The sequence below is a fragment of the Lontra canadensis genome, unplaced genomic scaffold, assembly GCF_010015895.1.
Source record: "Lontra canadensis isolate GAN:19392208 unplaced genomic scaffold, GSC_riverotter_1.0 scaffold2, whole genome shotgun sequence".
Lineage (NCBI taxonomy): Eukaryota > Metazoa > Chordata > Mammalia > Carnivora > Mustelidae > Lontra > Lontra canadensis.
This window is the reverse complement of record NW_022630996.1, coordinates 26,468,810-26,493,616: the sequence shown is the minus strand read 5'-3', so window position 1 is coordinate 26,493,616 and position 24,807 is coordinate 26,468,810. Positions and strand designations below refer to the sequence as shown.

The following is a 24,807-nucleotide window of genomic DNA, read 5'->3' as shown; positions in this document are numbered from 1 at the left end:
AATAATCAAAACCATAAAAATAGACAACATGGAAATCACATATATTCCATTTGTTTTAATAGCGAAAAAAGACCTTGTACTCTCAAAATGGAGATCACAAATTTGGCCTCTTCAAGGTAGTTTCCACCAAAAAAGTGAAAGATTTAGTATTCATTCAAAAATGACTTGAAAATATAAAGGTACACTTAGATTCATCTATAAGAGAAGTAAAGCAGAATGGTCTGAATAATTTTGATAAGAAATTCCCATTCTGTTTCACTTTGCTTTGTTGACACAGTCTCTGAATAGGGAAGAGGTTATTTTAGTGTCAATGTTAAATGAAGTTTCCTGTAAATAAGTTACTAATTAAGCTACTTGGGATGAATTAAAGATTACTTCAGGTTTATTTTTTTTCTCAAAATGTCTATTTCCAATGAAGCATTTAAGGCAATTTTGAAAATATGGGATTATAATTCACAGGAACAAATATGTAAGAAATAGATGTGTACATATGTGTGTAAACAGATACATAATCTTCAGGTCCCTAACACAACTTTACTAATTATAACAATTGAAAACTATTACTACAAAAAGTTGTTGCTTTGAGATATTTGACATCTCCTCTACAAACTTTTCAGATCCAAATATTCATTTAAAAAACCAGAATAACTTTTAACCCTGGAAAAATAACATACACTAAAGTACTATGTGGTGTTAATTCAGCTATGAACAGAACTCATATTTTCTTACTGTCAAAAGCCAATAAAATATATATTGCTAAAATGTAAACGGAAATTAACATTTACTCATAAAATAACCTATAAGATGCAATAAAATGTTAAATCAGTACAATTTAGTAAATATCTAAGAATATTAAACTGGAAGAAGAAATTGCTTTGGTTATCATGAACTAAAACAGTGTTTCTAATCTTGATTAAAAATAAGACATTAATAAAGTTTCAGATATATTTTACCTAGATTATAGCAAATCACAGCTCATGATACCTAATGATCACACAAGATGAAACCATAAGTATAAGCAAGGCACACATATCAAAGTAAAATAAGTATTGATTAGATTTGTCTTCACAGTACAGAAAATTAACCTGCCAGTTTAGTTACCTACCAGCAGTGATTGGATTCTATCAGTGTTATCACCTCTACAAACAGCACCAAATTATCATCCCTCTTCCCATAACATAAGCACCATGCCAAAAGAGACAACCAGAGTAAATGATCTGATCATGAATAATGAACAGTTAGGGCTGGTTGGAATTCACTTAGTTGAGGAAAGAGAAAAGAGAAGTGGCTCATTAGGGCATTTCCTGAAACTTGGTTGGAATTTCAGTTAAGGAAGAAGAAATGACACAGCAGTTTCAAGTATGGGGGACTTCCTTTCTTTATCTGAAATATGCTACCAATTTGAGAAACAGCACTCCAACAAAACTACTCTACAGTAGTGTGGCCACAGTAAAAGCTCTCCCTGAGCCCATTATTGCCCCGTAATTAACATTTCTTCCTAGCATATACACAAGCAGCACATGGCTGTTATCAAAATGGACTAAGATCCCACATCTATTGCAACATGTTAAGTTTCACATTTAACAGTTCTTCAACAAACTGCCCTGTCCTAATTTTCAGGTTTTAAGAATTGCAGTTTTGTTTAGAACACTAATAGATTTTGAGTTTTTGCTTAAGGCCATCAAATTTCCCATATTTCATATAATCACATTTACCTTAAATATGATTTTGCACACAAAGTGATTCCAGGTTAATTTTCATCTTATTCAAGAATATTTTATTTTCCTATGTTGGTGGAAGATATATAATCCAGCTTATAATATTTCTAGTAATTTTTTTTTTCATATTCCAGTGTGATCTGTATTTTTAAGGAAGATGAGCACTGGTTACTTACTGCCTTTACAAATGAAATTTTCAAAAGGTTTCATTTTATGTATTAGTTATCTGCATGAACTTAAAAATCTAACGATGCAACTTTGTTCCCACACTATAATTTGTACTGAGAAAATCTACACTTATTCTATAACACTTATGCCATTTGCTTACTTTATCTAAATCTATATTTTAACAATATATGAAGTAAAGCATTCCCACTAATTACTGAAATTTAATGCAAAGTTTACATTCAGATTTCTCTTGTCTTTCTGCTTTGAAAATTCATGCAACTAAATTGACATTTATGTTTTTCAAGGAGTGGAAGTTACGTGAAAATATCTCAGCACTTTATATCTTGCTTGAAGAACTATAAAATTATTAGGAAAAAGTTCCCTTGTTGTCAGTAGCAAAGTTTGGAGTCATCTTAATGTTTTCCAATGATGTTATCATACATTTAAATCTCTGAGGTGATAGGAAGGAGTAAGTATTTAATTTAGAATAAAACTCACTTAGATTAATATTATAAATAAAAAATAAGATGGATAAGAGACATTGTTAAGAAAGAGAAACACTTAGGGCTAGGCAATCTAAACTAGTTTAGATTGAATTACAGTTTAAAATACATTTTTGTGATTCAGAGGGTAAGGTTTGAAGCTGTATTATTATATGGGCATACATTTTGGTTTTGAAAAGTTGTAAATGCACACATGACTATATACTCCTGAAGAAACTGTTTATCTCTTTAAGAGTTCCAACAGAAGAGTTACATTAAAAAATATATTTTTACCTATAGTTTCTATACTTTATGTAATAAACATGTATGTTTTTGGATTAAAATATGTTAATGTAAAAAATTGGGTTATACATCAAAACATTTAGGGATAGAATACTATTTGTGTGATACTGTATTTATGAAGAACACATGGGGCGCCTGGGTAGCTCAGTGGTTAAGCTTCCAACTCTTGATTTCGGCTCAGATCATGATCTCAGGGTTGAACAATCAAGTACGGAGCCCCTCCTAGAGCTCTGCAGCTGTGCTCAGAGCAGAGCCTGCCTGTCCCTTTCCCTCTTGCTTCCCCCGCCCCCAGCTCTCATTCTCTAACTAACTAACTAAATGAATAAATAAAATCCTTAAAAAAAAAATCCATGTTTGGTTACTGATAACAGTGAGCCGAGCATCTTTTCAAATTCATAATAAGTCCCTTTCACAGGGCTTTATGTTAATGAGGTAACTTGGTGGGCCCCTAAATAGCTTCAGGGTGGGGGCTGGTTGCCACAGGAACGAACCATGTGATTTAAAGGTTATCTTTCTAAGTCACAGATTCCATCATTTTATCTTCCTTACTTAAAACCCTCAGAAACTTCCTATTGTCTGAACTTGGAATCCAAATTCTCTAAAATAGCTTACAAAAGTCTTCACAACCCAGTCTGAGTCTGGACTTCAAGCTTTATTAGAAACATCCTCCTTTCCTTCTGCTTAGAATGTCTTGCTGCAAGATCTCCTTTTTTCAAAGTATAGATCATATCTGACCTTCTGTTTATAGTATTCTTTTGAAAGACAGAGAAAAAAAGAAAGTGTACTTGTGTGTATGTGTGAACAGATGGAACTTTACACATTTTTCTAGGGTGTTATGTCAGTATATTTTAATACCAAATATATTTATAAATTCTATATAATATCCATCAAAATTCTAGTTGCTTTCTATGGGTATTTTTATTATTTACTAAGGATAATAAATGAAAAACGGGCAAAATATTTTTAAAATAAAAAATAGGGATAAAGTACTTGAAAAACAAGATACTGAACACATTATAAAACTACACTAACTAAAACAGTTTACTGCTAGTATATAATAGAAAACTCAAATCTTCTACATTTTTAGAAATTTAGTATATATTGAAGGTTGTATGTTACATTAGTAGGAAATTGATACATTCCTCAACAAATACTTTAAGGATAAGTGACAATTTGTTGAGAAAAAAAGGAAAGAGAAATAGAAAGAGAGAGAACCATACCTCTATTACACCAAAAATCTAATTTTAAAACCTTAAATATTTAAACACAAAAATTTCAAAACATCACTTAGAAAAATGAGTGATTATTTTATAACTCACAGAGTAATATATCAACAAAGGACTCTCCAACACACTTGATTACATAAATATTAAAATCTCTCTAAGAAAAGAAGCATTCTTTTATAATTTGACCAAGCAAAAACTGGGAAAATGGGTTTTTTTGTCTGTAGCTAGAAAACATATACTAGGTAGTTAATTGTCACCACTACATTATAAATATTTAATTATTTCCTTTTTTGTTTTCTTACCTGAAAATGTGTTTATTGCTGGATTGGATTATAACTTTTTCTTCTTTTATTAGTAATGATTCTAACTTAGTTTTATGACACTGAAAATTATGTAAACTACATATCTCTGACTTAACCTAGGCAGGGAGTAAAGAATATAGAATAGTTAAGCCCCCAAAATCTATCAATCACTGTTTTCAGGCTGCCTCCCAGGAAAATCAGTTCCTAGACACATCCTGCCCAACTTACACGCAAGCAAAGTGGATTCTGTCACAATGAGGGCAGCCCTCTGACAAAACTGCCATTGCAGGCTGGTGGGAGACAAGCTGTCATTCACTGAAACTGTAAGGGGTATGAGGAAGTATAGATAGAACACCAGTAGTCTCTGCTCCAAGTATTTAGAGCTAGTGCTGTCACACAGTAGACAGTCTGTATTAAATACTAAGCTTTCATGTTCTTTACATTAACCTTCCCATCAAAACTAAAACCACATTTGTTCATTTATTCATTTGTTAGTAAGTTTCTATTGGATGCTTACCATTTATCAGGCACTAGGAGACAAAGAGAAACATGGTTCTCACCCTCAAGGAGATTAAAATCTAATAGAATTTGACAGATAAATCACCCGTGGTTAAAAATAGTTAAAAGATAGAAAAACAGTAATTTAATGGGGTAAGATTTAAAATAACAAACAAAAATAATATAAGGAATAAAAGGATTGTTTTCTTTTGTCTGATTTTGTAGGAAAATAGGATATTGAAATAAGAAATGTGATGAAAGTGGAGGATGGTGGGTTTCTAAAGTCAAATATACTTGGGGGTATTAAGGTAATCAATAATATATAATGTGTAAATTAAATAATTTAGCATTAAAAATATTAACAGATCATATGGGAAAAAATTACTGCTTGCCAAATGGCAGTTAATACTTTTGGAAAGGGACTCAAGAGAGTAGCTCTACAGATCAGTAAAAAGCAGAAGAGAAGGGAGCATATTAGCCTTTCAAAAAGGAAAAACAACACATCTGTTGTTAATTCAGATTGCTTTTACAGAAGTCTTGAAGATAAAAGGTAAAATCCTTTTTAATGGAAATTGATTTTATAACTAGACACCTGCAATATTGAGGATATTTACGCTCATAAATATAACTCTTTTCTTACCAACAAGTAGCTTAGTTAAAAACAATCACTACTTCACAGAAGACTTCCAATTTGATAAACCTAGTTTCTCTCTTAAAAGTAAATCAAATAAATCAAAGGAAATGATATATCTCTCCTAAGAAGTTTGGAAAGAAAGTCCAAGATCAATATTACGATAGAAAACAAACAAACAAAATCAGTTGTGAGTAGGCAGAACTGAAATTTATGTCACCCATAAATAGGAATCATGCTTTTGGAGAGATTAATAATATAATTCAATCACTTGGCAAATAATTAGCATTGATTATTTAAAATTCTGATTTCATTATCAGTTTGGGAAAATGTAAGTTAAAAGTTAGTATCCCATGTCTTTATGTCATAACTCTAAGTTTTGCCTGAATAGTGCTTTAACAAACACCAAATGATCTTGAATTTTGAAACTTGAGAACTACAGACCACTTAACAGACAAGAGTTAATCCCACTAAAATATGAACATTGAAACTTATCTAGATTTCTACTATTTTATTAGCATACAAGCAAGTATAATATTTGTAAACTTTCAAAACATAAAATTGCACTTAAGTTTTATCCTATCAGAGTTATTATGTCCTTAACCAGAAGGAACCAGTTACAAGGGCTGTGGAACAGTGGTAAAATATGCATATCATTATACAATTGCAGCACTAGTTACTTTTTACTTTTATAAAATACTTTTCATCTACCTCAGTGAACTTCAGAAACATCAACTCATCAATCCACCTGTATTAGCAGAAGTACATGGACTTAATCATTGTTCCATGATAAATGGGTAAATTCTAACAAGAGAATCAAATGACATTTCCAAGTTTTTCTGTCCCCAACAACTCAGTTTTGAAGCACAAGAAGTCTCTGGAAACCTTTAAGGCAGTAATATAATTTAATTCTTCTACGATGCCAAAGGCTTTAAGATTTCCCTAGAGTTGATATTTGATCTTGATCTTGGCATACGCTAGGGTATTAAACAAGAACCAGCCCTTCTGAAAATTATGTAGTAGGCAACATTTGTCTTTAACATGAAATCTCTATGTCTTTTTCCCTTTTGCCAGATAGGTACCACAATTCCTTATCATCTGCTAATTTTTCTGCTATCTAAAACTATTTTTAGAAGACTCTCTAATTCATTATCCACTTTATTCACTAAGGTATAAATGACTGGTAAGACTTAAAATATTCTCCCTCCCAAAAGCATTTGCATTTGGAAGGTAATGAATCTTTAAGGTAAAGAGGGAAGATATATTTAAATTTGTGAAGGAATTATTACATATAAAATTCCAGAAATAAAAAATATTCCATGGAGGCTGCCATCTAATTTGAGCACTGTTATACTCAGACTAGACAATGTATTATCCATAAAATAAATAAAAGCATAACGCTTCTTCCTTTATAATGTTAGGATGTTTCAAGTAAGACACCATGCCCCATGATTGACATTGCAGCTCACTAGAGATTGGAAAAATGACAAGTTCTCTACAGTCTGCCAAAATCATACAGTTGCTCTCTATCAGACAGGGAAGGATAGGATATGTTGTTGAAACAAACAACTCTAAAAAACCCAGAGTGTTAAATACAAAATGCTCTTTCATACTCTACATGTCCAGTGTGGAATAGGGGAGAGTTCTATGCCACAGTTACTAAAGGAACCAGCATTATGGAAACCCCAAGTCCATATATGATTTCAGTACCACCGAGGTAGGGAAACAAGATCTGGAGAACCATATATACACATTTTTTAAGTTTCTGCAGGAAGTGACTCATTTCTGTTTATCATTCATTGGCTGAAGCTATCAAGGGCCATGCCTAGTTCAAAGGAAATTAATCTGCAATCCTCCTATGTGTTGATGAGAGAGAACAGGGATATTTGTTATTAGGGCCAGTGACTATAACATTCTCCTAATAGCCTTTAATATATCAACTTTTCCCAGGGAATTACTCCTCAGTGAAGGTGTGTTTTTCCTTAATGTCTCCAAAGAATTTCAGTCCACCCAGTAAGAAGCTGTGAGCTTTATTCTGAGCCATTTCACTATAAATACAAATAAGAGGAGAGACTCAGTACAGAAAAGGAGGGGAAACAGACAGATAGATGAAGATGATAATTTTGATCATCATCATTTGGAGAGGTAAGAACTAAAATAAAAACAAACTCTGCGTATAAGCATATGTGTGTTTGTCAGTATAATGATGTTTGTTCTCTATGCCAAAACACCTTCCAGGATCTATCTACATGGGAGAAACTGTCATCTTTCAGAGACAATTCACAAATATATATTTTGTTACAAGCAAACATAAAGTTTTCCTGAAGAAACTGTAATAGTTGCAATAATACACTTATGTTTAAAGGAAGAAAACCTGGAAAGGATAATAAGAGCAGAGATTTGGAAGAAGAAAATGTAGAAATATTTTTCCGTTTTTCCATTTTGAGGTTTTTTTTTTTTCCCCATTCCTTTAGAGGTTTAGCCCATGCATGCTAAAGAATCATCAATGCACATTCTTTGTTATAATTTATAATTTTTCATTGATATTTTTATCTATTATAAAACTATATTCTGACAAAGTAAAATAAGAAGAAATGGAAGAGGGGAGAGGTCTAGATGTGAACTGAACAAAATGAGTAGAATAAAGTAAGGTATAAATGATCTGTTAGAGATAATTCCTACTCTTGGTGACCACAAATGTCAATGGTATCTAAATTCACTTTGGTCAGTAGGTGCTTCATGGTATGGGAATAAAACAAAGAAAAATGAGGCTTGTAGGATTTTAATAAGGATGTCAACAAATCCCAAGGAAAATGATTTCATTGGCAGGAATAGTGTTGTTGTTTTTTTAATGGAATCTTGGTATCTTAGGAAGTAGCCAGCATGATTTATTCTTATTTCCTGATTTAAAAAATAAAATATAATTACCTGTATATTTGTTCATATGGGTTCAGAAGAAAGATGCCAAAATAAATATTCAAAACAGCACTTAAAATAACTTTTCCCTTAAATTTCTACAAGGACATATAAATCAGAAATTATAAATGGAAAGACTGCTATTTTAATATTGGTTTTATTTTACAATTGCATTTCAAGCATTTCATTTTTATTTATTTTCTCACCCCGGATTAAAAATTGATTATAATATAATACTGAAATTGCACAGCGTTGTGGTGGTCAGCTTTGAATGCCTGGATCAAGGACACTGAACCGGGCAAGTACAAACATGGAATCACACATCCACAACATCTAGCCACTAATATGACAATCAGTGAAACCCATCCAACATATTCCAAACCACCTTCCCAACTGCACCCTTGCCATTTGGAACCCATGCAATATGATTTAACCCAAATTTGCAATAACCCATGTTTGTGAGAATATTAGGCCAAATGGTTAAAAAAATTAACTTTGGATCATTCACTTTTATTTTGACAGAGAGAGAGATTAGATATACTTCTATGGTTTAGAAAATTTAGAATCGAATATGTTACTATGTAGAGGCTTCCCTCAAGGGAAGGTTAGTACTTAATTTCCCAAGATACTTAGTTCCTATAGCTTGAGTATCTATCTTTTATTGTGAAATTTAAACAAAAAGGACCTGTTAAATCTGGTAACTGAAATATTTCTCAAACTGCAAATTACCGGGTGTGTCTAGACTATCCTATAAACACATCAGTTGCACTGGGTGTGAGCTTTGAATTGCCTTATCTTTCCATAGACCATTTCTGTGGGTTACATTCCCCATATAATAATGTTTCCTTTTGTTTTTTGATAATCTAATGAGGAAAAAAGGAGAAGAATATAAAAAGAAAAAAAGAAATGAAAATATAACCAACTTTTAGAATGCTAGTGAAAGTGGCAGACTATCATAAAATGCAAGCCAAATACTCTTCAAATAATCAGTTCTACATTCAGGTAATTTGGGCATATGGACCAAGTGCCAGGACTTGCGCTAGGTGGTGGTGTTTGTGTGTATTGCAGAATACGGTGATTTTTTTTTTTTTTTAAAGGTAACACACTTCAGAAATTAAAAAGTTAGGAGACTGTAAAATTCAAAGCTTTGAGAAGTTCCTATGTTAAGTAAGAGAAAAAGAGAGCTGGTGTCAGTAACCATGTTGGTATATCTGAAATGTGTGACAAGTAATGGTGTGCTCAGAAGTAATTCTTTTCTCCTGTGTGTAGATCTTGCTAATCATGTAGAAACTGTACTTCATTGTCTGGTTTCAGTTCAAAGCAGGAAAAACAGAGCGCTTCTAAAAACACAGGGATTTCACAGGTTTTGTGTTCTCTGTCATGCTCCCCTGTTTTGGATATCAGCTCTGAAACAAAGAGAACACACACACACACACACACACAAGTAAAATGGCTGTTGGTGACTCTCACTCCTAAAAGATAGAGATTCATGATCAGACATTTCACAAAACAAGAGGCAAGAGATGTATCTCTCGCACAATATGCAGACCTACAACTGTTCAACTTCAGCTGGCAATCTGATAGGAAGCTATAAACCAGGTATTAAGAGACACACAATAGGGTGACTAGAAGGAACAATAGTGAAAGTGGTGCCTAGTAACCTTAATTTTAAAGAAAAGAAAAAACAGGTAAAAGTATTAGGCACAATAGTTAGGTTTTAGATGTCTATATTATCAATTCACAGAGTATAGGTAGCAAAGTGAAAATGACATTTTAGCACAATGAGATAAATGCAATCCTACAGGTACCACTGACAGTTGGTAGAATAGCATTCTTTTCTAGAATAGAACCACAGATGAACATGCTTGGTTACAAAAAAAATATACATAATACAGCCTAAGCACTAGAAGTATGGCACTGCATATGAAGAAGGAACAACTAAATGGGTTACATGGGCTCAGGGAAACATTCACAATGTAGACGACCTGATAATAAGAAGTGCTATGAAATGGATACTACCTGATATCAAAAGTAAATTTGGAGTTCTTTAACTAATATTATTTAATTCTGAATATTAGGAGTTTTAAAAAATTTTTCCCGCTTTATTGAAGAATGATGAAATAATGTAATTATATGTGTTTAAAATGTACAACATAATTTGATATACTTACATAGCGAAATAATTACCAAGATCAAGATAGTTAACACACCCATCAACTCACATAGTCAATCCTTTTTTTATAGTGAAAACACTTAAGACATACTCTGAGCAAATTTCAGGTATATAATACTGTATTATTAACTATAGTCTAATTGAAAGCAGAACTTCATAATTAAATGGACAATGCTAAGTTCATTATTAATTTGCTAAAGGTTCATCTGTATAGGAGTATAAAACCTAACTCGGGATATAACGGCTTTTTGTTAAAAGTAATTAGCACAAACTGATTTGGAAGCTAGAACTAAACATTAAAAAAACAAACAAACAACAACCCATCCATTCCTGAATCCGGCAGAATTCAGGACACATTCAGAAGTCAGGCAGGGATGATGGGAGAAAAGAGTAAGAGTAAGTCAATATCTAGGTCAATATGACTCTTTTCCCTCTAACTTTTGTTAATAACTCTCATTAATTCAATGAAGAAAAGGCTGAATAAACTTTGAAACTATGAACTTGAATAACTTACTTGGCTCCTTTTAAAGATAATGGTTATATTTCCCAGAAATCTAAAATAAACTTCCCTTACATTGAAAGAGAGGGCCATAATGTGTGGGAGAACTGATCACAAATATATGTACATTTGTTGCTAAAACTTGAATCTCTTTACTTGTTAACTCAAACTGCCTTGACTTCTCATGTTTATGCAAAACAGATTTTTTTGGGGGGAAAAAAAGAAAGGTACTGTAACATCAGAGGAAATCATCAAAGAACTAGTGGCAACATCTTAAGGCTTTTATCAAAGTAGTGAGGGAATGCATTAAAGCAACAATATCTGAAGCTTACATGTGATGGGACTACTAAATTTAATAGTGTATCTTATGAACATATGTGTATATAAAGATTTTTCTGTAAGAATACCCCATTCTGAAAGACTTTTTTTCCTGAGTAATAGAACATTATTCTCTCAAGACATTTCAGGAAAAAAAAATCTACCAATAGTTTATTAATAATAGATGCCTCACACTCTACAAACAGAGGACCAAAGTTTTTAAAAAACTATATGCACTGTAAGTGAAGGTTATACAAAGGGGAATAAGCTTATGAATGGAAAAATCATTAAAAAAATCCCCAAACCTGAGGAGAAAATGGTGGGCTAAAACATGAATTGTTAAAACTGAGTCACAGAACAGGAGGATTTAAGTAAAAATAGGCAGTTCTCATCTAGCAAATCTGGCCAAGCAACCTATGATCAAATTTGAGATATCTATTTACATTTATAAAAATGTGTTAAGAATAAAACATTCCTTATTTTCAAAGAAAAGGTATTAAAAACAACATAGTTTTACCTGCAAGTAATAGTTAAGTAGAAAAAGGAAAGGAAACCCATACAAAAATGCACATCTAAGTATTTGAGACTGTGACCATTTGAGATGCTGCTACAGAGAAAAGTCATGGGAGGTCACCAGTGGGTTTACTCATATACTGACAAATCCAAGGTCAACTTCTCATGCATATTTGGTCTACTTGGGGGTCATGAAAAATAAACCAAACACTACTGAGCTGAAGGAGAATGTATAGGTAGGATTGCTAATGCTATTAAGGAACTCTTCTGCCTGCTCTATGGGGTCTTCCCATGAACGTGAACTACAAAGCCACTACCATCCAATTTCTGGGACTCTCAGTTGCTACATAATGCATAATTATTTGCTCAACAATAAAAAGGTAATCTACAATCTCTAAAATTTGATCATTTAAATTTCTGGCAGAATTAGCACCTAAGTCTTCCAATAGGAAAAATGTAGTTTTTCTCAGAAGTTGAGAAATTAACCCTCTGAATATTAAACATAGTAGTGAGTTGACCTAAAGAAGACAAGAGTGGGATTTATTTAACAGTCTAAAATTTTTTATGCATATTCTCTATCATGGCTAGAGCAAGTCTTATGGGCTATCCCACAGGCCAATAATGTGCTACCCCTTCTTACCTGATATTTTAAGGTATTTGTACAAAATCTATTTAATGAGAATAAGCATTTGTTCTTAATTAGTACTAATATTATGCCTCTTTATACTCAAAACAAGAGATTTATTACATGTTCTGAATATAAAATTAAATTGTTTGGAATTAAATTGTTTGGAATATTCTTTCCTTTCATGGGTCACTGAGAATAGATGTAACTAGCCTATACTTGTTTAGTTACAAAATCTTATCAGAATGGTAAGTTTATTTTCTTTGGGCTACCATATCAACAAAATATCTACAATTTATTTAGTTTTCGTGTTTTCCTCAGTTTTTGAGCAACAACCATTTGGGAAGCATATTTAAGGTTAGATAATAAAGGGAATCACTGGCTCCTGGTAAACAGCCAGATGCTGAGTATCATTCTCTCCTACAGCATTTTGACTGCATACACCTGCTGGCTTCAGGCATCTGAGAGCTGACTGGTCTCAGGCTTGGAAGCATAATCTGTAGTTCGGCTCGGAACCTGCCTATGTAAGGTGCAAAATACCCAACTGGGACAGGCCAGCATCCGTAAAGGGTTTCTCCTTTTCAAATTATTTTCCACTGAGCAGCAGTGTCTACTTCAGTGGAAAGGAAGCCAAATTTGATTTTACCAATTATGCAAGGAATTGCATGGAGGAAACCTGAGCAAATTAGCACCCTATAGCCCATGTATCCCAGTGTTGTTGTGCTGCCTAAAAACTGGCGCCATATGATGCTGTAAAGTCAGCTGGATCCTTAATTTAACACAGGTATCCAAAGGAAAGGAAAAGTTGGGCTCCTAGTAATTTATGTGAAAAATATCTCTTCCTTATTTCATGAGCTCAAAAAGAACAGACTTTTTTTCAGCTTAATCACCACTGAACCCAACCACAAAACTTAGTGCCCAACATATAATTAGTACTTAATAGCTCTCTAATGAATAAATGAAATTGACAAACATATGGATGATATTCCCTGCACATTAAGTGCGACTAAAATCATCCTGTCTCATTCCAGAAAGATGTAAGTACAAAAAAAAAAAAAAAAAGCAAAAGGATCTGCAGCAAAAAAAAAAAAAATCTCACAATGATTTACATTTTTGAAGTTGTAAAAAGCTATTCCCATATGTATAGACCATAACACCTGCAAGGGAGATGAGCTATTATGCAATCTTTTGAATTTATGCCTTGAAACCTTCTTACAGAAAAGACCACTTCATTACAATAAAAACAAGAGTGAACACTTACAAAGTGTTATTAATATCTCAGTAATTATACTGAAAACAATACAAATATGGAAAAATTAAACAATCCTATGAGGAGGTACTAATAATTCCCATATTATAGATGAGAAAATTGAAGTGTAGAGTTCAAGTAAGACACAAAGTCATATTGGAGGTAAAATTCAAGCTCAGGAAGTCTGGCTCCAGTTGAAATTTTTTTAAAGTTTATTTATATATTTTCGTAATCTCTATACCCAATGACCCCCAAGTCAAGAGTTATGTGTTCCTCCAACTGCGCCAGCCAGGTAACCCTCAAGTTGAATTCTTAATGCCATAAAACATGATTTCTAGGGATGGGATTCTCAAGTTAAACTCACAGAATAGTCCAAAAGGAATTGCCTCTTCTACAGAACCCAAGCAAATAGTATTATTGTGTGTGAATACACATCTCACAACAGTTATGCTCGTGATGTCTTATATTCAGATGTATGTGTATGTATATTTATCCACATTAGGACACTCAGGAGGAGGAGGGAGAGGAACAGAAAAAGGAACAGCATTAATAATACTCAAAATAGCTGCAAACACTTATTGAATGTTTACTACACACTGGGGTCAGCATTTTTCATGTATTATGGTTTAACTCTTCCAAAAATTCTTGATAGGTGCTACTATTTATCATCTACTTAATCCATATTGTCAAACTAAGGACTAGTTAAATTAACTTTGTGGCATGTCAGGTGCTCTTCGGAACCTCATGCAAAAGATTTGTGCTGTGAGAAGAGAGGAGCAAAGGCTATGTCCTGAGGGACTGTCCTGAGGATGGGGTTGCTAGAGAAATTAGCAGGGTGGTTTGCAGCATTTTAACTTTGATATGCCTATTAGATAGCAAAATGCAAACATACAGGAGAGCACAAATAGAGAGATTGGTCAAGATGGGTGGCGCTCACAGTGGGGAGATTGGTCAAGGTGGTGGTCAAGAGTCCATTTTGAGTGAAAGAAAGGAAGCCAGGGAGTGTGGACAGACTTAGGAAGTGGGAAATGGGAACTGTGGAGTTGAGAGTTCTTGGAAGTTCTCTTCTGATAGCTCCCATTTCCTAGGTGAAGAATGTAAGAGCAGGGAGAGGTATTTAAGGTTGATGAGAAAGGAGAGATTTCAAAGACAGAATGCATTTGGACATGTAACTGAATTTCTGGGCGATAGTAAAAACCAACTGGAAATTCATAGTTATTAAAGTGAAACCAAATAGCCAGTTTGTTTTGGGTTTTCTCCCCTATACTTTGTGTGGGCATGTACAGAGTATAGTTGGATTTAAATAGGATTGAGATTTTCATTGACAAGAAAGGTGAAGAAAGAGATGGACAAAAAATTTAAGTGTGAACAAAGGCATTTTGACATTTCCAGTGGCAGTAATGTTAGTACTGGGCGCCTGAGTGGCTCAGTGGGTTAAAGCCTCTGCCTTTGGCTCAGGTCATGATCCCAGGGTCCTGGGATCGAGCCCCACATCGGGCTCTCTGCTCAGCAGGGAGCCTGCTTCCTCTTCTCTCTCTGCCTGCCTCTCTGCCTACTTGTGCTCTCTGTCTGTCAAATAAATAAATAAAATCTTAAAAAAAAATAATGTTAGTACTGAGGACAATAATAAAAAAGCTAACCTGATAGTGTACACGATGTGCCAAAAAGGAACTTTTCTAAGCACATTATATAATTTATTTTTCTTCATAATAATCTTCTGTGGCATGTATACTGTTATCATTTCCATTTTATAGGTTAGCAAACTGAAGCAGAAAGATTTAGTAAATTATTGAAGGTTATAGCTAGTAAATGGTAAAGGCAGGGTTTAAGCCTTTTATTCCAGGCAGTCTGGCTGCATATAACAGTAATTCTATACTGCCATGAAGAACTGTGGAAGCTATTGAATAAGGAGAGAATTACTTACGATCATGAAAGATAAAGGTAATGAAATGGTGGAAAGATCAATGAGTTTCAGGTCCCAATGGAGTAAAAAAGAATTAATGCTGCAGTTGTGGTTCTTCAATGATATGAAATAAAAAATAAGATGCGTTAGTTAGTGATGAAATTCACGGAATTAAAAATCATGAAAGATGTGCCTGTATCTGGAATGATGGGGTCTAGAATATAATCATGTAAAATGATGGTTAACATAATAGAGTCTAAGATCCCTAGGAGGAAAAAAGATCAAGGGATTAAAAGACCAAAGTATTAAAGATATTATCTTAGAGGTATTGAAATGACTGAGACAAAACCAGTTTTAGAGAGTATGACCCAGATCTAGAGAATGACACAGATCCAGATCAGAGAATGAATGAAGAGGATCAATACTGAAATGATGATAGATGGATGGGGCTGCCCGATTTAGCAAATAAAAATACGGGATACCCAGATACATTTAAATTTCAGATAAAAATGTTTTGTTTGTTTTTTTTTAAGTGAAAGTATATCCCAACTATTGTGTGGTTCATACAGGTAACAAAAAAAAAAAAAAAGTATTGTTCTTCTGACACTCAGAGATAGCTGGGCATCATCTGTTTTCTCTGGCAAGCCTCCTAATGGAGTCAGCATCTGAATTCAGATTTGTCCTACTCACAGATTAAGTTCCTAAACTTGATATATCTTTATCATCAGTATCAATTTAAGGAAACTAATAAACAAGTTTTACCAAGTCAGAATTATACTCCTAGTCTGTTAAATTAGATTAAATTTCATTCTATGATTTTATATTATATTCATATGATTATATAAAGGTATATGGCATTTTATAAAAGCAAAAGTATTTTAAAAGCACAAACTGCAATCTAAAATTTTTATCACTAGTTATATGTGTAATTAGATATCAATGGGCAGACTCCCTGATCATCTATGTTGTTAATTCAGTTTAGTGAATAAGTCCAATTATGATGACAGGAAAATAGCTATGCATTATCACAAATCATCTTTCATCTTTGACATAAATGGGAAAAGATCCCTCTCAGTAATTCCATAGTTATATTTAAAACAAATTTAGCATTGTGTTTGAAGTTGTGCTTTTAAAAGCAATAGGCCCCGTAGTTTGGAATCAATGCTATAGTAATGTCTGTCATTTAAATATTACTTTTTTTCTTTTTCCATTGCTATTTCATCCTATTTCATCTTTAATTTAAATCCTCTTTGAATTATGTAGGCAAAATCAAAAAAGATAGAAATATATGTGTATAAGAAAGAATAGAAAGCTAAATAATTCCAAAAGAATTAAACATACAAATATTTTATAATATTTGTTTTAAAATGATTTCATAGTCTATTTGGACTTTGTACTGCTTTCATGTTATGGGCTTTCCCTACAAATTATATAAGCAACATAAGAAATATACATGGATTATATACAGTAAAAAGATTTATAATAAAAATTTTATAAAATTAAAACGTAAAACTTTTAAAGAGATCTTATACATAAAGTGTCGATTTTTCAAAGTAATATATATATATATATATATCATCCCATGATTTCACAATTCTGTGATGAATATATTATGGCTGTAGTAATATCTGTTTTGCAAATAAGAAAATCAATAATAAACAAAAGCTTAAAATATGACTGACAAACTAATCAGTTGTAGGTTTCATTCAAGGACCAGATATTCCTATTATGTTTCTATGATCTTTTCACTATGATAACCTACATTTCTAGGTGATTCTATTTGGTACATACTGTATCATATTCTTTCTGTTTTCACTGATGTTATAATTAGCAGTTATTAAAGATAACTATTATCTTTATCATAACTATTGCTACATATTGTTAAACCTCACTAAAACAGTAGTAAAATATTGTTAAGAAAGCACAAACTGAATGGTACTGCAGCTGACAAAGACTAACGAGACTGGACTTACCTTCCTAATTGAAACAACTAAAAAATGACCAAAAAAAACTTGAAAAAACAACTTTCAAGAAACTGCACATGAGTCAATAGAGAATGATCCCTGAGACACAGGAGACATTCAAGAAAAAAGTAAGCTCAATGATTTCCCTAGTTTACTGCCATGAGAGTTTCCAGCCCCTGATACAGAGAAAGTCAACCCAAGCAGAAGCTGGCAGATTCTATGAGTGGGGAAAGCAGAAATGAGAATATAGGGAGACTAAGGTGCCTAGAGTTCTCAAGGCAGTATACTGGGAAGAAAAGAGCTCCACAGAGAAAGAACCCCAGATATCTGCAGGTATCCCTCTCAAAGTACTCATCTACATACTAAACTGTGCTACTAAACTGTGATACTATTTATGTGAGAAAAATAACCCAAACCAAAAAAAGGACCACCTGAAATGATTAGAGCAGCAGACATTCTGAAAAGCATGATTCATAGGTATTGGGTAGAGAGCTCATAAGGATCTTGCCTCAGTTATCAGGATACTTAACCCTAGATTAGATCTAGTGCTGCTCTACTCCTATCTAAACAACAACAACAACATCAACAACAACAACAACAACCCTTAAAAACATGACACAAAATTTTCAAATTCTTTCCAAGTCACTAAATTGTGTCCTAGAACAAAGCTCAAAAACATTAAGAATACAAAAATATTCAGCATCCAATAAGGTAAAATTTACAATGTCTGGGATCTGTAAGAAAAAAAAAATCATCGAAGATGCAAAGAAATAGAAAACACAACCCAAAGTGAGGAGAAAAATCAATCAAGAAATATTGCTCTTGGAGCGCCTTGGTGGCTCAGTTGGTTAAGCATCTGTCTTAAGCTCAGGTCATCTGGGATCTAGCCCCACATTGGGTTCCCTGCTTAGTGAGGAGTCAGCTTCTCCCTCTCCCTTTGCCTTTCCCTGTGCCTGTGTTCTCCTGCTCTCTCTCTGTCAAATAAATAAATAAAATCCTTAAGAAAAAGAAAAATCAATCTTTAAAAATAAGCAGAAAGTGCCATTAAAACATTAGGATAACTGTGCTGTGTATTTGAGAAAATTTGGAGAGTTACATAAACTATATAAAAAACTCAAAATAAACTTCCAGAGATGAAAACAACAATCTGTGAGATGCAAAGTATGCTAGATTGGAATAACAACAGATTAGATACTGCTGAGAAAAAAGTTTAGGAAACTCAAAGTCATAACAAAATAAACAATTCAAAAAGAAATACAGAGCAAACAAGAATAACAACAATTAAAATGAACGCAGTGTCAGTTAGCTGTGGGACAACTTCAAGTAACCTAAAATAAGTGCAACTGTAATCCCCAGAGTTAGGAAGAGAGAGAGAACGGAAAAAATATTGGGAGAAATAATGGCCAAAAACTTTTCAAATATGATAAAAACTATAAACCCATACATTCAAGAAGCTCAATTAACCCCAAGCCCTAAACATCATAGCATATATTACTAAATTGTTAAAAGCCAGTGATAAAGACAAAATCTTAAAAGCAGCCAGAGGCAGGGGAAAAACATGTTATGTACAGAGGAACAAAGGTAAAGATGACAGTAAGTTTCTGTCACTGAAGTCAGTGAAAGAACATCATTAAGATACTAAAAGATAAAAATGATAAACCTAGATTTCTAAATTCAACAAAAATATCTTTTGAAAATGAAGGTGAAATACTTTTCTAGACATACAAAATCTGAAGGATTAATCACCGGAAAATCCATACTATAAGTGTCAAAGGAAGAAAGGAACTATAAATAGTAATTTATGGGCAAATATGCAAGAATTTTTTCTATTTAAATTTCTCTAAAAGATAATTGACTCTTTAAACAAAAATTATAACAATGGCAATGTGAGGTTTACAATATCTGTAAAAACAAAATTAATGAAAAATAGCACAAGAGAGGGGAGAGGAGAAATGGAAGTCTACAATTGTGATGTTCTAATAGTACACATTGAGGTATAGTATCAACTAAGGGTAACCTGTGTTAAGTCAAAGATATAAACTATAAACCCTAAAGTAACAATTGAAATAATTAAACAGAATTATAATGAATAAGCCATCAAAGTACATAAAACTATATTTGTTTAATTTGACTAATCTAAGTAGCAGAAAAAGAGAACAAAAAATGGATGAAAAAAACCACAAATATTAAGATGATAGGTTTAAATGACCCAAACTAATAATTAATAATCTACATTAAATGTAAATGGTTTTATTACCTGATTCAAAGGCAAAGATTGTAAAACTGCATTTTTTTAAAAGTAAGACCCAACCGTATACTCCCTACAAGAAATACACTTTAAATATAAAGTAGTAAATACTTTAAAAGTGAAAGAATGGAAAAAACTATATTATACTAACACTAGTCAAAAGAATCAACTGAAGTTGGTTTCTGAGCAAAGAATATCAGCAAGGATAAAGAAGTCCATTTCATAATAATGAAAGTGTTGAGGACATAATGATTTTAAACAGTCATGCAACTGACAGAAATTCAAAATATATGAAGCAAAAACTGATGGAACTCCAATAAGAAATAGAAAATCTTGAAATCTTAGGATTTTTTAAAAAGATTTTATTTATTTAGAGAGCACCAGTGTGTGCGTGGCTGTGTGAGCTGGCGCTGGGATGGGGTGGTAAGAACACAGGAAGAGGGAGAGAGAGAACCTCTAGCAGACTCCACGTTGAGCACAAGCCAGATGCAGAGCTCAATCCCAGGACCCTGATATGACCTGAGCCAAAATCAGGAGTTGGATTCCTAACCAACTGAGCCACCCAAGCGCCCATGAAATCTTAGGGATTCCACCCAACCACAACAAATTCACATTGTTTTCATGTGTAGATGAAAAAATTTACCAAGATAGAACATAGTATTGGCAACAAAGCAAATACTGAAACATTTTTGAAAAATCATGTCATACCAAGTATGTTCTCTGCAATCAAAGCAGAATCAAAACAGAAAGATCTCTGGAAAATCAAACATTTGGAACAAAATAACATACTTCTAAATAACACATAGTCAAAAAAGAAATCAAAAGAGAAACTGGGTATTTTGAACTGAATGAAAATAAAAATAAAGCAGCTGAATTTATGAGATGCTGGTAAAGCAGTGCTTAGGGAGGGATTTTTAATAGCATATTTCTATATTAAAAAGGAGAAATGATTCATATCAAAGGCCTCAGATTCCACTTTTAGAAACTAGAAAAAGAGGACAGATTAAACCCAAAGTAAAAGAAAGGAAATATTAAAGATCAGAATGAAAATTAATGAAATAGAAATCAATTAATGAAACAAAAAACTGGTTATTGAGAAAATAAATAAAACTGACAAAATTCTAGCTAGGCAGAAGAGAAAATAGAGAAAGAAAATACAAACCACCCAATAAGAAATGAAAGAGGTGGCATTACTATATATACTAAAAGTAGTAAAATGATGATCAGTGCAGGGGCGCCTGGGTGGCTCAGTGGGTTAAAGCCTCTACTTTTGGCTCAGGTCATGATCTCAGGGTTCTGGGATCGAGCCCCGTGTGTGTGTGGGGGGGGTCTCTGCTCAGCAGGGAGCCTGCTTCCTCCTCTCTCTCTCCTTCTCTGCCTGCCTCTCTGCCTACTTGTGATCTCTGTCAAATAAATAAATAAAATCTTTAAAAAAAAATGATGATCAGTGCATATTACAAACATCTTTTTGCCAAAAAAATAAAAACTTTAAAAAATAAAATGGACAAAATTTTTAAAAGACAGAAACAAGATTTTAAGAAGAAACAGGTAATCTGAATAGCCTATATCTATCAAAGAAAAAGAAATAAAAAATTTTCCTATAAAGGAAATTCCAAGATCAGATGGCTTCATTGATAAGGATAAAATAAGTTCTACACAAACTCTTCCAGAAAATTGAAAAGGAGGGAATCTTTTCCTATTCATTCTAGAAAGTTAGTATTACCTTGCACCAAAACCAGATTCTACAAAATAAGGAAACTACATATCTATATGTAGTTTTACATATCTATATTTTATCTATATATATTTTACATATCTATATTTTTATGAACATAAATGAAAGAATATTAAAGAAAAATTTTGTAAATTGAATCCAGCAGTATATCACATGGAAAAAATAACATGACTTATTGGAATTCATCCTACAAATACATTACTTAGAGACTTGAAGTACCAAACATATGAGCTAAAGTCATGAATGGAGATGCTTCTGGGACAGAGAAAATGAAGGGACAGGGTGAGGGGGTAGAATACTGATTTTTTTTAAGAGCCATGCTGAACTCTTTGACTATGTATAACACTGATAAAAATGGACATCAACAAAGGATTTATATTCAGTACAGATTATAGCACATTTACCAACTATGGCATGAATTTTAAATTGATTATAAATTGATTCTTAAAGAATATTTCATCATTTGAACATGTGACAGCTTCATCACCTATTGTATGGTGGTGGCTAAATATAGGTGTCTAAATATATGTGCACATTTATGTATGGATTTGATGCAGTTGCTGTTCCCCTAGGAATTTCAGCAGGTCCTCTGCAGCACAGTTGAGACATAACATCACATTAAAGTTACACAGCACCATCCTAAAGGGAGAAAAGGGCTTCCCAGTCAGTTTAAAAAAGATGAATACAACCTGATTGAAGTTACTATCTTACCTCAAGAAAGAATATAGCAAACAGAAGGAGCCTTGGTCAGCAAAGTAAATAAAGTAAAATTAGAATCTTCCTGGTAAATGCTGGCAATGTTCATTCAGGGCCCACCCAGGGAAGAAGGTGCTCTGTTTACCTAACACAGCCTGATGGCCCCGGTGGCTTTTCTGTGCTTAATGAAGAAATAAATTCACTCATCTTTCATTACCTGCTGCCATTAAATGTTTGAGTCACTTAACCAGTTCTTTATTCTGACTGCAGGCCCACCACAAAGCTATAAAGATCAGATATAGTCATCAGAGGACACAAATATATAGCAACTGAGGTAGTGGCATTTCTCATTGGAAATTATTATAATATACATTTATTTTCATCTAGGCTAAAGTGGGTTCCTCCCTAAGATATTAACCAACATTTAATATGCTGGAAAATATTTTTTTTTTAGTTGGTAATTCTAAGTTAGTGGTGATAAAATAGAGGATAATGTTTTTAAAACTGTTGGGGAATATGTGTCTGAGATAAAGCTGAAGAGCAACATATATTCTAATTTTAAAATATTGACTTACATTTGGGATTAAAAATTTTCTTTCTCTGAGTTGTAATGATCCTGGGAAACATTTAAAAAGCTTGAGAGCTTTTGAACTTAACTGGTGAAGTGTTAAACTAGTTCAGATAAAGGAGTTTAGCCAAATTGTAATTGTTTTCTGTGACGTTTAAAAAAAAAATCACTTACAAATTAAAAAAAAAAAATCTCTGGAGCTGAATATATATATCATAGGTTATTTCTACTGTATAAATTGCATCTTCAGTAGCTCAAGGGTACCCTATTAGTCTTGAGAAGATAATGCAATTTGCAATTTACTAAATTATTCCCTAGGCAGTTTACACAGTAGGAGTGTATGATCTATTAAAGTCACAGTACAATGCATGTGAAAACTATAATACATCTTACCCAAGAGGTGATTTCAAGTTAAATATTGGGAATTCAATCATTCTCTTACCTAAGAACTACTTGTGTCTTAAAAAATACAATGAAATTAAAAAAAAAAAATCATGATCTTTGAGATCAGTTTGTGTAAATTGTAAAGCACATTTTAAATTAACACTTAAATTCTAATTTTTCTACTAAAATTTCTTAGATTGGAATTACTGCATATGGAATTTTATAAAGGGGAGAATTAGAACAGCCCCACTAGCCCAGAAGGAAAAGGCCATAAAACATGAGGCGGAACTAGGAAAACCTCTTTATTTTTCATGGCTTACACTAAGGATTCCCCAATTTTATAAACTTTGGTTTACTTATTTCAGATGCTTAGGGAAGACTTATTATTCATGGATGTTTGAATGAATGTTTAATAGGTAGAATTTCAGGGAGTGTTTCAAAATAAAATGAGGATTTCAAGGAAAATGAAGCAATTTCTTTTTTATATTTTTGAGGAGGTTGAAGAGATCTGGAGGTCCCTGCTTCCCTTGCATTATATGGCAGGATGATTAGTTTTCTATAAGCCTGACCCTGATCTCCCTGAACCCAGGCAAAAAACTACTTCAAGTTTGCTAAGCCTAGAAATAGTTTAAGTATTACATTAAGTACGACTTGAAAACAAACATTCAGAGAATCTGACTTTAAAAACCTAAAAGGAAAGGAGAGTAAATTGTGGGTGGACAGAATTAAATTTGTGGGAGGTAAGCAAATAGGAAAGCAAAAAGCTGAAAAATAAATATCTATGTCTGAAAAATAATTAAATCGAGTTCCTGAATTTAAAAAGTTCTAACAGTCTAAACAATATGTACAAAACATTTTAGTTATAATTCTTTGAATAATTTGACTGATTTTTGAAATAATTAACGAAGTGGGAGAAATGTTGTCTTGTGTATAAACAGTTTATCTATGAAACAAAATTTTAATAATTTTTAACACTATCAGAAAAGAATGCTCTGCCTTCACAAGTCTTAGTAATAAATAATCTAAAAGTAAGAGACAAAAAATATATCCCAAAGCCATAAAGCAACTGCAGAAAATCTCTTAGATATACCTAGCTCTTCAGTGTATGTGCAGGCTATTTTACAAAGATCCACACTCTCATTTTTACTGTAACATTTAATATTTTCTAAGAATAGGTCCAAGAATAGAATATACTGAACTTAAACACTGAAATAATAAAAATAATGCAAATGCTGAACACAAAGAAACAACAGAAATAAGAACACAACTTCTGGAAATAGGAAAAATAGATAACTATTATTTGTTAAGATGTATTAAATTTGGGGTTTGTTAACATTACATTTCTCCACACTTGATTCTTGGCTAACATGCCGAGCTCACATACATAGAAAGAGTAATTATTCTTCAAGTTCAATGAAATAGAAACCACAGTACTCTAGAGAAGATCAACAAAGCAGTAGTTGGTTCTTTGAGATAAAAAACCTAACAAAACAGATAAATCTCTAGAAAAATTGATCAAAAAATAGAGAAGACATAAACAATATAATAAAGGAGATAAAGAAGAGACTAAAAGTACAAGAGAATATAGCCAATAGTTATATGGCAATGATTTTGAAAGCAAAATTTACAATTGCCAAAAAAATACATCTCATCAGAATTGACTCAGTAAGAAACAAAGATCTTGAGTA

At 32.8% G+C, this 24,807-nt stretch overlaps 1 protein-coding gene across 5 annotated transcripts in view; it reads right to left on the bottom strand.

Moving 5' to 3' along the window:
* Positions 1 to 24,807, bottom strand: part of TFEC (transcription factor EC) — a 123,411-nt gene that overhangs the window by 62,285 nt on the left and 36,319 nt on the right. For 2 of the 5 annotated variants that reach the window (XM_032870974.1, XM_032870981.1), the window contains exon 1: positions 1,106 to 1,258. The exons of the other annotated variants lie outside the window; for them this stretch is intronic. The gene's annotated coding sequence lies outside the window, so the exon portion shown is untranslated. Of the gene's footprint in view, positions 1 to 1,105; positions 1,259 to 24,807 lie in introns of those variants that run through there. 5 annotated transcript variants of the gene reach the window in all.